Raw genomic sequence first — 15,000 nt, 5'->3', positions numbered from 1 at the left:
TAATAATGATTAATAATAATAATAAAAATAAAAACAATAATAATAATAATAATGACAATAATAATAACAATGATAACAATAATAACAATAATAAGAATGATGATAACAACAACAACAACAACAACAGCAAAAAATAATAATAACAATAATAATAATTATCACCATTATCATTACAGGTTGATCTTACTATTACCCTCACTAAATCCTCAACAGTACTTGCTTCCATTTCATTCACTCCCCTTAAAACGTGCAAAATCAAACAGAATTAACGAAATTCTTCCCCGTATTTAGCTATAAATGCAACGAAGTTTCGTAAATGTTAAAAAAAAAAATGAAAACTGTAGCGCGAACGACATCTGACTCAGCTAAATATTATGAACAACTGAGGTCTAATGTCGACAAAGACATCGTGTTCACAAAATTTAAGTTCCGTGTTATGCCTCCAATGCGCTGAACATGCTGAACTTCCTTGGTGATGGAGGGAATCGCGTGTGAACAACTGAACGTCGATTTTGGTTGTGGGAACTTCGGGTAACAAATGACATATTTCTATTTTCTATCTATTTATAATATGGTAAGCGTTATCGTGGGTGAAAAAAAACATAATAGTTTAATTTATAGAAGGAAAAGAAAGCGACTAATATGGATTTAGAATTGGCTGTAATGGTAATTCTGTTGATTATTGTGATAATGATGATGCTAGTGGTGATGATTAAAACGGTGATGGCGATAAAGCTGATTGTGATTGTGATTACAGAGATGATGAAGATGAAGAAGAAGAAGAAGAAAAAGAAGAAGAAGAAGGAGGAGGAGGATAATATGATGATGAAGATAGACATGTTTATGCAGATAAGGATAAGAACGAAAATGAAGCTGATAAGTAAGAGGATCATCCTCACCATCACCATCACACTCACCATCATGAGAGACGAAAACAACACTAGATTCAGTCTTTCCCTCATTTTCCCTCACTATCTTCAGTCACCTTGACTAGACCCTACATTATAAATAATAAATAAATCCTATCCTACTTCACATTACAAATTAATAAATCATTGCCACTCCCTACCTATCTTTCCATTTTACATTTTAACAATACCCCCCTCCCCCCACTTTCACCCTATATTGCATTTAAAAACAATTACAATAACCAAGATTTCTCATTTTCGCGTCTCAAGCACACCAAATATACCTGTAAACGGGCACGCTTTGTTTGCATGCTTTGAAACCCTATCAACCTTGTTTTGACTTCGGCTTCGGCAAACACCTCGGACGATGGAACACATACGTGACTAGAAGCAACAACCGAGGACAGTCCTGTGTTGCAAATTGCAGGTGAACATGAATAGTAGCTTTCTATTATGACGTTTGTGTTTATCTTTGTAGTTATTAATGATGTTGTTATTATGATTCTCGTCCTCATAATCAATATTGCTATCATCATCATCAACATCATCATTTAACATCACCATAATTAGAATAATCATTACCATCGTCATCATTGTTATTAACAGCATCACTGCCATCAATAACTTTCTTCCAACAATCTTACTAATGGTAATAATAACAACTACAACCTCTCCCGAAAAATGAAAGATTAGTTTCAAAATCATAACACAGTCTATTAAAAGGAAAAAAAATAACTATTACCAACCGTCAGTGCATACACATATCAGTCGATCTGTTTCTCAAAAAACAGTGGAAAAAAATGTTTGCTTTTAAAAGAAACTCACCAACGATCTCTAACGCGGAATGAATGAACGGTATATAATAATAATAATAATAATAATAATAATAATAATAATAATAATAGCAGCAGTAGTAGTAATAACAATACCAATGAAATAAGATGATGAAGACGAAGATGAAGATAAGATGATGAAGACATAGACGTATTTCTTTCACTTGAGAAATGCAAACACAGAGAGGTATTAGCCAACAGTTCAGTAAGGGAGGCCGTTTGATCCACTATGTACTGTAAAATGTTTAGCTTTTGGATATGCACATGTGTTCATTTTGAATGCTTACGTGTTCACAGGTGCACGTTTTTGTGAATACGTGTGTATGTGCAAGCGAGAGGGAATCAGAGAGAGGGAGAGGAGAGGAGAAGAGAGGAGAGGGGAGGAAGGAAGGAGTGAGAGTGAGAGAGAGAAAGAGAGAGAGAGAGAGACAGACAGAGAGAGAGAGAGAGAGAGAGAGAGAGAGAGAGAGAGAGAGAGAGAGAGGAGGGAGAGAGAGAGACTATTACTTTGCTATTGACGTTACGATATAAATTCCTTATACAATAACAAATATTAACGTCACAATGAAACAAGGGAATATAGAAGAGAAGAAATAATTATTCATGAACGCAAAGACAAAAACGCAAAGTAAATCAACCAAATATTCTGAGAAGTGTTTACACGTTACTTTTCATCTCCTCTCTCTCTCTCTCTCTCTCTCTCTCTCTCTCTCTCTCTCTCTCTCTCTCTTCTCTCTCCTTCTTCTCTCCTCCCTCCTCTCCTTCTCTCCTCTCTCTCTCTCTCTCTCTCTCTCTCTCTCTCTCACTCTCGTCTCTCTCTCTCTCGCTCTCCTCTCGCTCTCTCTCTCTCTCTCTCTCTCTCTCTCTCTCTCTGCTCTCTCTCCCCTCCTCTCCTCTCTCTCTCTCGCTCTCTCTCGCTCCCTCCTCGCTCTCTCTCTCCTCTCCTCTCCCCTCCTCTCGCTCTCTCTCTCTCCTCTCTCCTCCCTCGCTCCCTCTCGCTCTCTCTCGCTCCTTCTCGCTCTCGCTCCCTCTCGCTCTCTCTCTCTCGCTCCCTCTCGCTCTCTCTCTTTCGCTCCCTCTCGCTCTCTCTCTTTCGCTCCCTCTCGCTCTCTCTCTTTCGCTCCCTCTCGCTCTCATTCTCTCGCTCCCTCCCTCTTACTCTCGCTCTCCCTCTCTCCTTCCCTCCCTCCCTCCCTCTCCATCTCTCTCAATTCATATATTCTATTCATTTGACATTCGTATACATTCATATTCTGAGAAAGGATATGTGTATATATATTTTTCTTTCTTTCTTTCTTTTCTTTTCTTTATTTTTTCTTTTTCTCCTTCTTCCTCTTAATACACTATCAAAATGAATAAACAAACATAACACACACAAAAAAATTAACACATCACAATAAAAACACCCATTAACACAATAAAGCAAATAAAATAAAATAAAAAAACAGACAAATAAACAACACAAAAAAGACAAACAAACACATATGGATTAAAAAGCCACGTGGTTTCACTACAAGCAACAGTATCATATTCGCTAACCCTGTCCAGCACCAGGCTCACAAACTAGTTATTTTTTCACTCTTTTCAGGAGCACCGACGTCTTCTTTTAAGCCTCAACCACTTACAAAACTCTTAACAAACTAATAAATAAAAAAAAAATGAATGCATATCGTCACAGCATATTTCGTAAAGAATAGATTCTCACTTGGCATAGCATACCTCGAAGTATGTCGGAATATTAAACGGGGGGGTTGGCAAATGGTGTTTTATTTCTGAGAATAATAACACAAGTTCCGCCCCTTTCCCCTCCTTTCCTGTTACAGCTCGGGTGACCGTGTGACAGGGCATATTACTCGGGGTGTGTGCTCTGTGTGTGGATGGGGGAGGGGGGTGGAAAGTGTGTGTGGAATGGGGGGGAGGGGGTGGAAGAGTGTGAAATGGGGGAGCGGGAGAGTGTGTTTGTGTATAAGAGAGAGGTAGGAAGGGAGCTATGGTTTTGTGTTTGTTTATGAGTGTGAGTGAGTGTGAGTGAATGTCAGTGTGAGTGAGTGAGAGTGTGAGCATGAGAGTGAGTGTCAGTGTGAGTGAGAGTGTATGAGTGTGAGTGAGAGTGAGTGTATGAGTATGAGTGTGAGTGAGTGAGTGTATGTGTGTGTATGCATGCATGCGTGCGTGCGTGCGTGTTAGTGTGCACGTATTCGCGAGCGAATACGTACACGCCCGTGTTCCTCTAAGTGCCATGTTGCGCGCCCGTGTGTATACAAAACGAGTAATTATCACCAAGCGCAGAATCGTTTGTGATTGCATATCCCCTCCAACACGCAATCGGGCCAAACGCACACGATTATACTTAATATCTATCGACCCACGACCGCGCTTAATCTGTTGCATCGGTGAACAAAACACCCAATTCTACTGTATATGGGCTTATATGTATGTATACAAGGAAATGTGTATATACAGTGTAATGCGACCCCCCCCCCTCTTTGCCTTTTTCTCTTTCTTTCTTTCTTTCTTTCTTTCTTTCTTTCTTTCTCTCTCTCTCTCTCTCTCTCTCTCTCTCTCTCTCTCTCTCTCTCTCTCTCTCTCTCTCTATATATATATATATATATATATATATATATATATATATAAACATATATATCTATATCTATCATATATATATATATATCATATACATATATATATATAATAATATATTATATAATATATATATATATATATATATATATAATTATATATATCATATACATATATATATATATATATATATATATATATATATATATATATATATATATATACATATACATATCTATATTTATCATTACTATATTTATATCCCCTATTCTCCTTATAATTATATATACCATAATATATATATATATTATATATATATAATTATATACAATCCATCTCTCTCTCTTACTCCCTCTCCCTCTCATTTTCCCCTATTCCGCTCTCCTCTCTCTCCTTTATACATGCTCATTCATACGCAGTTACACGCTAGCACTGTATCCTTCCTCGTCCTATATACCCTTCTCTTTCACCCTCCCTTTTATCCTCTTGTTTGTCGTCTTCGTCACTTCCAAAGACCCATTCTTCCCAATCCCCTCCTTTACCAACCCCCCTTCACCCCTCTTTCCTTCTCCCTCTCTCCCCTCTTCCTTCTCAGTCTCCTCTCTACCCTCTCCTTCTCCCTCATCCCTCTCTCCGCCATTACTAATATTTCACTTTACATTCACTCCCTTTTAAATGTCATCTATCTTTTTTTTTTTCATTCTTATCATCGCACTTTTTTCCTCTCATTTTGCTTCACATACTCACGCATAACACATTAGGCTAACACCCATCCGTCATCTTTTGCAATGTCACGCTTCTAAACCGCGTAATATTTATAACTGCATTAATAATAATAATAACAATAACAATAATAATAATAATAATAATAATAATTATTATTATTATTATTATTATTCAACAACAAAATAACAACAACAACAAAAATAAATAAAAATAATAAAAATAATAAAAATATTAATAACAATAACAAAACAACATTAATAATAATAATAATAATAATAATAATAATAATAATACAGTGATGGAGATAACCATTATTAATAACACCAAAGGAAACAACATTAAAATAATGACAATATTGATTATGAAATATTACAATTAAAAAGTCGAACTATTCCTGTACATAACATTTTGCCGACAAGTATAACGTATGTCAAATATATATGTGGTAACCATCCATTTAATCATTTTTAATCGTCTCTTTGGTGATGTTTTCCAGAAGCCGGACGAATTTATCTTCCTAGATCACTAATAAAATAGGAAAATTTTGTTACTGTGAATTACGGAGGGAAGGAAGCCGGGCACAGCGAAGGAAAGATGAAGAAATGAGAAGGAGAGAGGAGGAAGAGGAAGAGAGAGATGGAAGAGAAGTGTGGGGGGGGAGTCCCTCCTTTCAGAAAGAGAGACGAGACGGGGAGACAGCGATGGGAAAATATAAAAAAAAACAAAGAAAAATGGGCTGAATTCACTCCCTCCCCCCTTCCGGATACACAAACACACACAAACACATACACGTATCTACAGAACACACAGATCAACTTATCTATCTATCTATCTATCTATCTATCTATCTATCTATATATATATATATATATATATATATATATATATATATATATATATATATATATACATAAACACATTCACTAGAAGACGCAGTTAACACAGCAACGTAACCATAGCAACGCAACTCCCACAGCCCACCCTTTCCAAGCACAACACGAGGAGGTCCCAGGTCGCGTCTCCCATCCATACCAGAGCGCCAGGGACAGTGCCTACAATAACAGGTCTCCGGCAAGTCATATTGATTACCTCCCCAAACACATGCTTGCTCGAACGGTCTCTCTCTCTAAAAAAAAAAATCACGGGTAAGAGGTGATAGGAGAGAGAGACTGGAATCACACGACACGCTTTTAAAGGGAAGGGCCGTGATAAAAGGTTTTAATGGTGAGGCTAGCGTTAAAATAACACATACACCGGTTTTGTATCATGTAGGCTTACGTCCAAGAGGAAGAGACGGGGCTTTTTTCCAGTCTTGTATTACCACCTGCAGGAGAACTTGTAGTGTACTAACCCGTCAGTAGAGCAACTTCAGGAACGTCTTGGTGATCATGAAGAAATTTCATTGGTCTCCATCTAGGTTTTTTTTTCTTAACTTTTTTTTTTCAAAGCGTCCTTTCGAATTTAGATGGAGAATGTATATACGCGTCTATATGATTTTCTTTAAAATGAGGAGCGCGGGTCCCCGGTGGTTCTTGAGGGGGAACACTCCACGAGCTTCGTACAATTTGTCAACTTCCAAGTCCACTCTTCACACTGCGAGCCACTACGTCCGTCACACGATTCGGTAGTACAAATTAAAACGAATACGTCTCTCAAAAATGCGAAGACCGGAGTTGTTTAAGGGGGGAATAGCGCGGGATAGAGGGGAGGAGGGGGGGAGGCCGTGGACGGAGACAGAGCGTCGAGCGTCGGGCCTCTACTCCGCACGGCTCCAGAACCAGCACTGACACGGCGAGTAACGAGTCGGCGGCACCGTTTGCCTGGGAAATCACGCACCCCCCTTCCCTTCTCTTTATCCCCTCTCCTCTATCCTTTTCCCTTCCTTTCCCGTTCTACTTTTTTTCTCTCTCTCTTCTTACTAGATCATGACGGCTATATAAACCCCTAGTTATTCCTTTCTCATTCTTCTTTATCTCTTCTCTCCTTTTCCCGTTTTTCCTTCGCCCAACCTCTCTCTCTCTCCTGCTGCAGTCCGGACCATCCCGACGCATGCACTTGCTCGCTCATGGTATTTCTGTTTCCCCCTTTTGCACGTCGCTGCTTTCCTTCCGTGGGACGCCACACCTACAACACTATTCCCGTGTCTTCCCTCGCTGCCTATTATTACCGTTCTCCTAAGACCTTATGCGCTGCCCATTCGCCTTTTTTCCCCTCCTATACGACTCTGAGTACCCTGTCTAGCCTCATTACTTTCCTGATGATACTCCTGTGTGTGTGTGTGTGTGTGTGTGTGTGTGTGTGTGTGTGTGTGTGTGTGTGTGTGTGTGTGTGTGTGTGTGTGTGTGTGTGTGTGTGTGTGTGTGTGTGTGTGTGTGTGTGTGTGTATTTTGTTTTCCAATAATTGTTTCCATGATTCTTGCTTATGACGTAATAAGACAGACGCGTGAAATGTAAACATATTCGAGAGTCTGAAGAAAAGAAAAACTGAAATGAATAAATATTTCTGGAGTAAAAATGGCGAGCGCCCAGCTGAAGCTCCCGGTATCAGCTTTAGTACCAATTCGATCAATTAATATACCGGAAAACGTGTGTTTCATCGAAGAGCAATTGCAACATTAACGACCAGTTGCACAGTTTAGTCAGGTGGTACAGGTGGAGTGATTATACCACAGGGCAGTTAAAGTCTCTCTCACGATCCATGGTTTACAACCTGGAGCGCGCACTGAGGAACTCGGGCACGCCACGGCCTCCTGAATGAACCGCCTTTGCTCTCACTCAGGACGCCTATTTGTCACGCCAAGGCTGAACACACGAGCGCAGACTAACACGGCGTTTAAATTACCCCAAAAGCGTGCCTTAACTTCTGGATTGCATAACCCAGGAAGCCAGAAGCCAGGGACAAATAAATTGGGCGATGTAACCGAACGGATTTGCCATCTCTCTGCCATGCCTGTCCGCTGCCGCAACGGCCTCCCGCGCCTCGGCCGCCATTCCTCCCCGACGCGGCGCCACGGAAATTCACCGGTTTGCTCGCCCTCGCCAGCATAGTGGATCGTCAGGTAATTCTACGGCTGTTCATCACTTGCCCTGAATTCCGTCCTGGCACCGCATGCAGGCCAACGGCAGCCGGCGGTGCGCTGGGCAGTGCCACAGACTCGGCAACCTCGCACACACGCGATCAATTGAACGGACCCGCGCGCTGGTGCCACGTCTTGCGTTCCGCGGACGCATTACCAGCCTTGGCGGAGTCATTAACAGGGTTCAGACATGGCAGAAACACGTCTGTTACTTGTGATACATTGTTCACTGTCGATAGCGATTGATGAAATGGTTTTGCAGCTAATGAGCGGTCAGAATCATAATTTACGCGAGCAATCTACTACTGATGTTGGCCGTACATTCCCGGCAATTGATGAATGTGTAGATATTGATAGTAAAGTCAGTTTTTTCTTCACCAAAGTAATACATACACAAACGTAATCTTCGGTGGCAACCCTCAATACGACAGAATACATACAGATATGAAAACAAACGGGTTTCCTTTAGATATCCCGAAGTCGACATAATAAATTCATGCATTATCATCGATCTTTATTCCCACACAAGGAAACTCAATCAAGAAACTTATAAGAATTTCAGTAAACATGGAGCCACGAAAGGAATTTACAGAAATTACAGAATCGCCTTGCCAATACAGAGAGTGACGGCGAGAGGGAAAGGTCGAGGAGAAATTAATAAAGAATGTAAGGCAAAAAATTATACTGAGAAGACTAACTTTTTAAAAAGCTGTTGTCTCATTTTTTTACTTAACCAATTTGTATTAATTCAATCCGGAATGTCGCTTTTTGTCACTTCGGCGCCTAACGTCAGACAACTTCGCAGTCTAAAGGACTGATAAGTTACAGCAGTTTACACATCGCGTGTGTGATCATATATATATATATATATATATATATATATATATATATATATATATATATATATATATATATATATATATATATATATATAATTCATAATGTATATACTTATTGTAGGTAGATAGATAGATATAGATTCATATACATATATATATATATATATATATATATATATACATATATACACACACACACACACACACACACACACACACACACAGGTGTGTATGAATATGAACAATTAAATATATATATATATATATATATATATATATATATATATATATATATATATATATATATGTGTGTGTGTGTGTGTGTGTGTGTGTGTGTGTGTGTGTGTGTACATAATACATGCATACATAATATAAACATACATACACAAACGTAAATGCAGTGACCTTGCGTGACAGTCTGCAAAAGAAAAGTATAACCTACGTAGACTCGCGTGTCCATCATACCACATCGCGTTGTCTTATCCAATCGGCATAAAAATTCAACAGAAAAGATAATAAAAAACAGTAATTAAACCTTCGGCGCAGGTGCTTCCTATCACTGAAGCAACTTCGTGGTGGCCTACAGCCTTGTTGTTTTTTTCGGATATAAGGTCTAATACGCGTTGTGTATGTGTGTACATACATACGTACTTATATATATATATATATATATATATATATATATATATATATATATATATATATATATATATATATATATATATATATGTGTGTGTGTGTGTGTGTGTGTGTGTGTGTGTGTGTGTGTGTGTGTGTGTGTGTGTGTGTGTATATATATATATATATAATATATATATATATATATATATATATATATATATATATATATATATATACATATATACATATATACACATGGATGTATGTGTTTATGTCTGTATGTAAATATAGACAACTAGATAGATAGATGGAGTGATTATGTGAAGCCTATTTTTTCCACAATTTAGTCAACAGAACTGCGAGAAGCCAGAGGGCGTGGGAGTCCGATTAACCTGCAGCTCCGTACTGTGCGTGCACGATTTTACCTTCGATCATGCACTAAACTTCTAAAGCAAGATCATGCATGGGTAGTTACCCTGGCGAATGATAATATGATAATGTTTTATGACTCTAAACCGAATTAGATTTAGAGACAGAGAAGAAAATACACATGTCAAAATGATTTTCATGATTTTTGCTGTATTAGAATTAGAATTAGAGAGAAATAAATGTATGGAAATTATCTTGATAACTTTTGTTGCATTTCACGTGACCTTATCAATCAGCAACATCTCAGTGACCTAGTAAATACACGGTAACACCCAGTAACAGAGACAATACAAGGTCACAGAGAGGGCGGGCGGAAGCGTGGAATATATATATATATATATATATATATATATATATATATATATATATATATATATATATATATATATATATATATACACATATATACGTATATACGTGTTTGTGAATATATTTTTCCTTTTTGGTGTGATATTTTTTTGTGATTTGTTTTCTCACGTATCATTCCTCAGAACTGGTTTATTTGTGAATTTGTTCTCTTGCTGTAGTAAACTGTTCAATATATATCTGTTGTTATGGTAACTGGTTTGTGTGTTTTATCATATTTGCTTGCGTGTTAAATACAGTGATTGATTCATGTGTTTGTTTATCACAGTAACTGACTTGTGTGTGTGTTATCATGATTAATTGGTTATATTTCAAGGTGTATCTGCTTAGTATGTTACTGTAATTGTTGTACTTGTCCCAAGTCCCAAGTTGAAATGGCTTGTATGTTTTTTCATAAATAGATGTGCTTGTTAAGTCCCAAATTATAATTAACTTTGTATGTGTTATCATCATTCATGTGTTGGACTTGTTAAACCCCAAGATGTAACTGCCTAGAATGTGTATTATCATAAATCCGTGTACTTGTTAAATCCCGTTTGTTTGATCCCGTGACCGACCAGTGACCAGTGACCAGGGCGTAACAGTGACTCTCCCCGATGACCTTCGACATGCTTGACTGTCTCGTAACGACTGGCTCAATCGCAGGAAATGGTACGCACTCATGTTACACAGTCAATAGTAAACCGATTTGTGTTCTGCGTCAACATCCTGTAGCTCTGTCCTTGTTCAAATATCCGTTCAACACTCTATTTTTGTGTAACTTTTTTTTTCTTGTTTCGTTTCCCCTTGTGTCCTGTGCGTCGTTGTTATGTTACTGGTACCTTATTTTTTCTTCTTCTACATCGTCATATATTTGCATTCTGTATCTTTATAATTTTTAACACGAAACTTTGTACGGACCGTTTTTTTAATTTCTTCATTTATTTGCATTCTCTATCTGTATCACTTTCAAACACGAGTATTTATTTCTTTTCAGTTCTGCGTGAATGCTTTAATCCCCCCACGGGAACCACGAGAGAGGAACGTCAAAGATATCGAGACTCGACGACAGTTTGCCATATCAGGTTACCTCCTACCATTCCCTCCCCCTTCACTGCATCCTCAAGCCAGCATGATTTCATGAGGAAAATAGCTGACCCGCATGCACGAGATTTAACCCAAGCAGCAGGGATGTTATGCTGTTGGATTTATGTGGTGTTCCCGTCTTGGGTTGTCCGTGTGTCGTTCATCATGGTGCAACAACATTGCAACATATGCTTATGAGTGCTCACAGATACGCATGGTGATGTGTGTTGGAAATATTTCGGAGTGTTTATATTTGCCATAGGTCTTCTATGATCTCCATCTTCCTATTATATACACAATATAATCATACATGCATGCATGCATGCATTCACACACACACACACACACACACACACACACACACACACACACACACACACACACACACACACACACACACATGTACATATATATATATATATATATATATATATATATATATATATATATATATATATATATGTATAATACATATATACATATACATACAAGTGAGAGTGAATATAGCGGTGGACATATGGTGTGAGGGTGTGCGTGTCGTCCAGTGGGCGCGACCGCTCCTACCGTGCGCGCGCATGCGTGTGCCATCGGCCATCGCCTCCTGAAATGCACGGCCAAAAAAACTTGCGCGCAGGAACCGCCTGTCTGATGCCAGTCGTGATGACTCCGTGGTGACGCTGCACCTCAAAGACGTCGTGGCCCCGGGCTAGTGTCCACGGGGGTCGTCGCCCCTCGTTGTCTGGCCATCGACCTTGCGCCGAAAAGTCGTGTTAGCGTGACCTTCTCCGCTACTTTTAGGTTAATGTTTCTTTGTGATTTTTTTGTTCTGATGGATTATATTTCTTCCTCTTGAGACTCCATTGCTTGTACTTTATGTGGGATAAACCAATGGGTGATGATTAAATATCATGATTATACTCAAGACTAATTTACATACAAACATATACTAACTAAAATCTGTCTGAAATATGTCGTATTTTTTCAATCTCATCAAAGCTTAAACTAATTTAGCACCGTCTTTTAAACTCCAAAGAACAGTTTCCTTAATGAATCCCTCAACGAAGTCTCCTTTTACAAAGAGCTCTGTAATTAGCATTTAGTCATAAGTGTCCGCTAATGAAGAGCGGTAAAGCGACGTCTGCTAAAGTGCATTCCACCGCCAGATGTCACTTTTCAGGCGGCAAACACTAGGTGCAAATATAATGAAACTATTATGAAACTAGCTCCTCACATGTATATAATTATTATAGCCATTAAATAGTAATTATCGTTATTATTATTGCGTTTAAAGTAAGTTATAGAAGACATGAAGAATGTAACATACACGGTTTCCCCTCCGAGTGTGACACGGGAGGGAAAGATGGCTGTTTATCGATAACGGTTATTGGAATCAGCTCTTACTACATCTCCGTTTTTTCCTGTAATTCGAACTGAACATTGCCCTTTTAAACAGATTTATTCACAGCCATAAAATACACGATATCTCTGTTAGGCCTACGGACGCTCATGCTCCTCTATCGTCATTATCCTCATACCTATGCATAATTCATACACACACACACACACACACACATATATATATATATACATATATATATATATATATATATATATATATATATATATATATATATATATATATATATATATATATATGTGTGTGTGTGTGTGTGTGTGTGTGTGTGTGTGTGTGTGTGTGTGTGTTGTGTGTGTATGTGTGTGTGTGTGTGTGTGTGTGTGTGTGTGTGTGTGTGTGTGTGTGTGTGTGTGTGTGTGTGTGTGTGTGTGTGTGTGTGTGTGTGTGTGTGTGTATTTATATATGCGTATATATACATATATATAAATATATATATGCATTTATATACGTGAATGTGTGCATTATATATAATATATATATATATATATATATATATATATATATATATATATATATATATATTATATATATGTATGTATGTATATATGTATATATGCATATATACACATATACATAAATATACACGTACATACACACACACATGTGTATACATATATACATATATGTATGATACACATGTGTTTGTGTGTATGTGTATATATATGTATATATATATATTTGTGTATTCTTATGTATATATATGTATATATACATATGCACAAACACACACACACGTATACACGTATATATATATATATATATATATATATATATATATATATATATATATATATATATATATATATATATATTCCTGACATAAATGATGGCCAGCGGAGGATAATAAAAAGAGCAATGCCATGGTGTTCATCCACCCATCCAAGGTCACCATCATCTACAGTGCAACCGCATGTGCGTGGTGGTGTGTGTGTGTGTGTGTGTGTGTGTGTGTGTGTGTGTGTGTGTGTGTGTGTGTGTGTGTGTGTGTGTGTGTGTGTGTGTGTGTGTGTGTGTCTATATATTTATATACATATATGCATATCCATCTATCTATCCATTTATCTATCTACACACACACACACAAACATATCTATTTCACGCAAAATCGATGAAGACCCTTACATATAGCCGGCCCTTTTAATCAATAAAAAATCCTTTAGAAGCAAAAATCAATCAATCAGATCAAATGAAACCACCAGAAGCTAAAAAAAAAAAAAAATAGATAAATAGCAGATTGGTCATACAATTATTACTTCGAGAAATAAAAATTACAAAGCTCCATATCTCCGGATTCATCGACTCTTCACACAAGTTGCAACTCTTAAACCTCGATGTACAAGTGTTCAGCCAAAGTTTACAAGTGTTTCGTCCATCGGTAGAGCATGGAAGCGCAGGCCCGGATACGTCACCACACTACCTGCGCAAGTTAATGAGGTAGAGCGAGAGAGGGAGAACAGCTGGAGAGGGTAAAAGCCAGTACGAGAAGGGGGTTATAGAGGAAGGGTTGGGGTGAAAGGGGGGAAGTGGGGGTTAAGGAGGGAGGACTGAGGTGGGGAGAGGAAGTGTGGGGTTAAGGAAGGAGGAGTGGGATGTTGGTAAGAGAAAAAGTTCGGTTGGAAAGTAAAGAGCCAGAGGAAATGGGGAGGGAAGAGGGAGATCAGCTGGGGAGGGTAAAAGCGAGTACGAGAAGAGATAAAACAAAGGAAGAAAGAGGAGGAAGGAGGTTAAAGGGAGAAGACAGCTGCCCACTACCCTCCTTTCCCCCCGATCAGAATGAGAAAGCTTGGCTGAGCGCTGAGAAGAAGCTCCTAGGTCACGCAGGGGAAGGTCGTCTGGAATCGAGGTCAAGGAAGGTCACACGACGGCACACTCACGACTCCTACCCTGCTTTGGCTCAGAGTCGTGACTGGGAGAGGCTGAGAAGTCGTTTTATACACATGCACGTGTATACGTGCAACTAATAAAAAGAATAACAAACCTCGTGATTAACTTGAAGCGCGGACGAAGACAGAGAGAGAGAGAGAGAGAGAGAGAGAGAGAGAGAGAGAGAGAGAGAGAGAGAGAGAGAGAGAGAGAGAGAGAGAGAGAGAGAGAACAAAGAAAAAAGGAAAACATCCACAAGGAAGTAAAAACAACAAC

At 38.5% G+C, this 15,000-nt stretch overlaps 1 protein-coding gene across 4 annotated transcripts in view; it reads right to left on the bottom strand.

The window, feature by feature from the left end:
• LOC119568966 (glycoprotein 3-alpha-L-fucosyltransferase A-like) overlaps nucleotides 1-6,846 on the bottom strand; it is a 70,681-nt gene extending 63,835 nt beyond the window's left edge. For 2 of the 4 annotated variants that reach the window (XM_037917348.1, XM_037917369.1), the window contains exon 1: nucleotides 6,399-6,846. The gene's annotated coding sequence lies outside the window, so the exon portion shown is untranslated. Of the gene's footprint in view, nucleotides 1-1,837; nucleotides 1,858-6,325 lie in introns of those variants that run through there. The other 2 variants (XM_037917361.1, XM_037917364.1) reach the window with 2 other exon arrangements.
• Between the last annotated feature and the right edge of the window lie 8,154 nt (nucleotides 6,847-15,000).

Source organism: Penaeus monodon, chromosome 4 (assembly GCF_015228065.2).
Source record: "Penaeus monodon isolate SGIC_2016 chromosome 4, NSTDA_Pmon_1, whole genome shotgun sequence".
NCBI classification, from domain to species: domain Eukaryota; kingdom Metazoa; phylum Arthropoda; class Malacostraca; order Decapoda; family Penaeidae; genus Penaeus; species Penaeus monodon.
The sequence above is the reverse complement of the archived record's forward strand: the minus strand, read 5'-3'. Positions and strand labels throughout refer to the sequence as shown.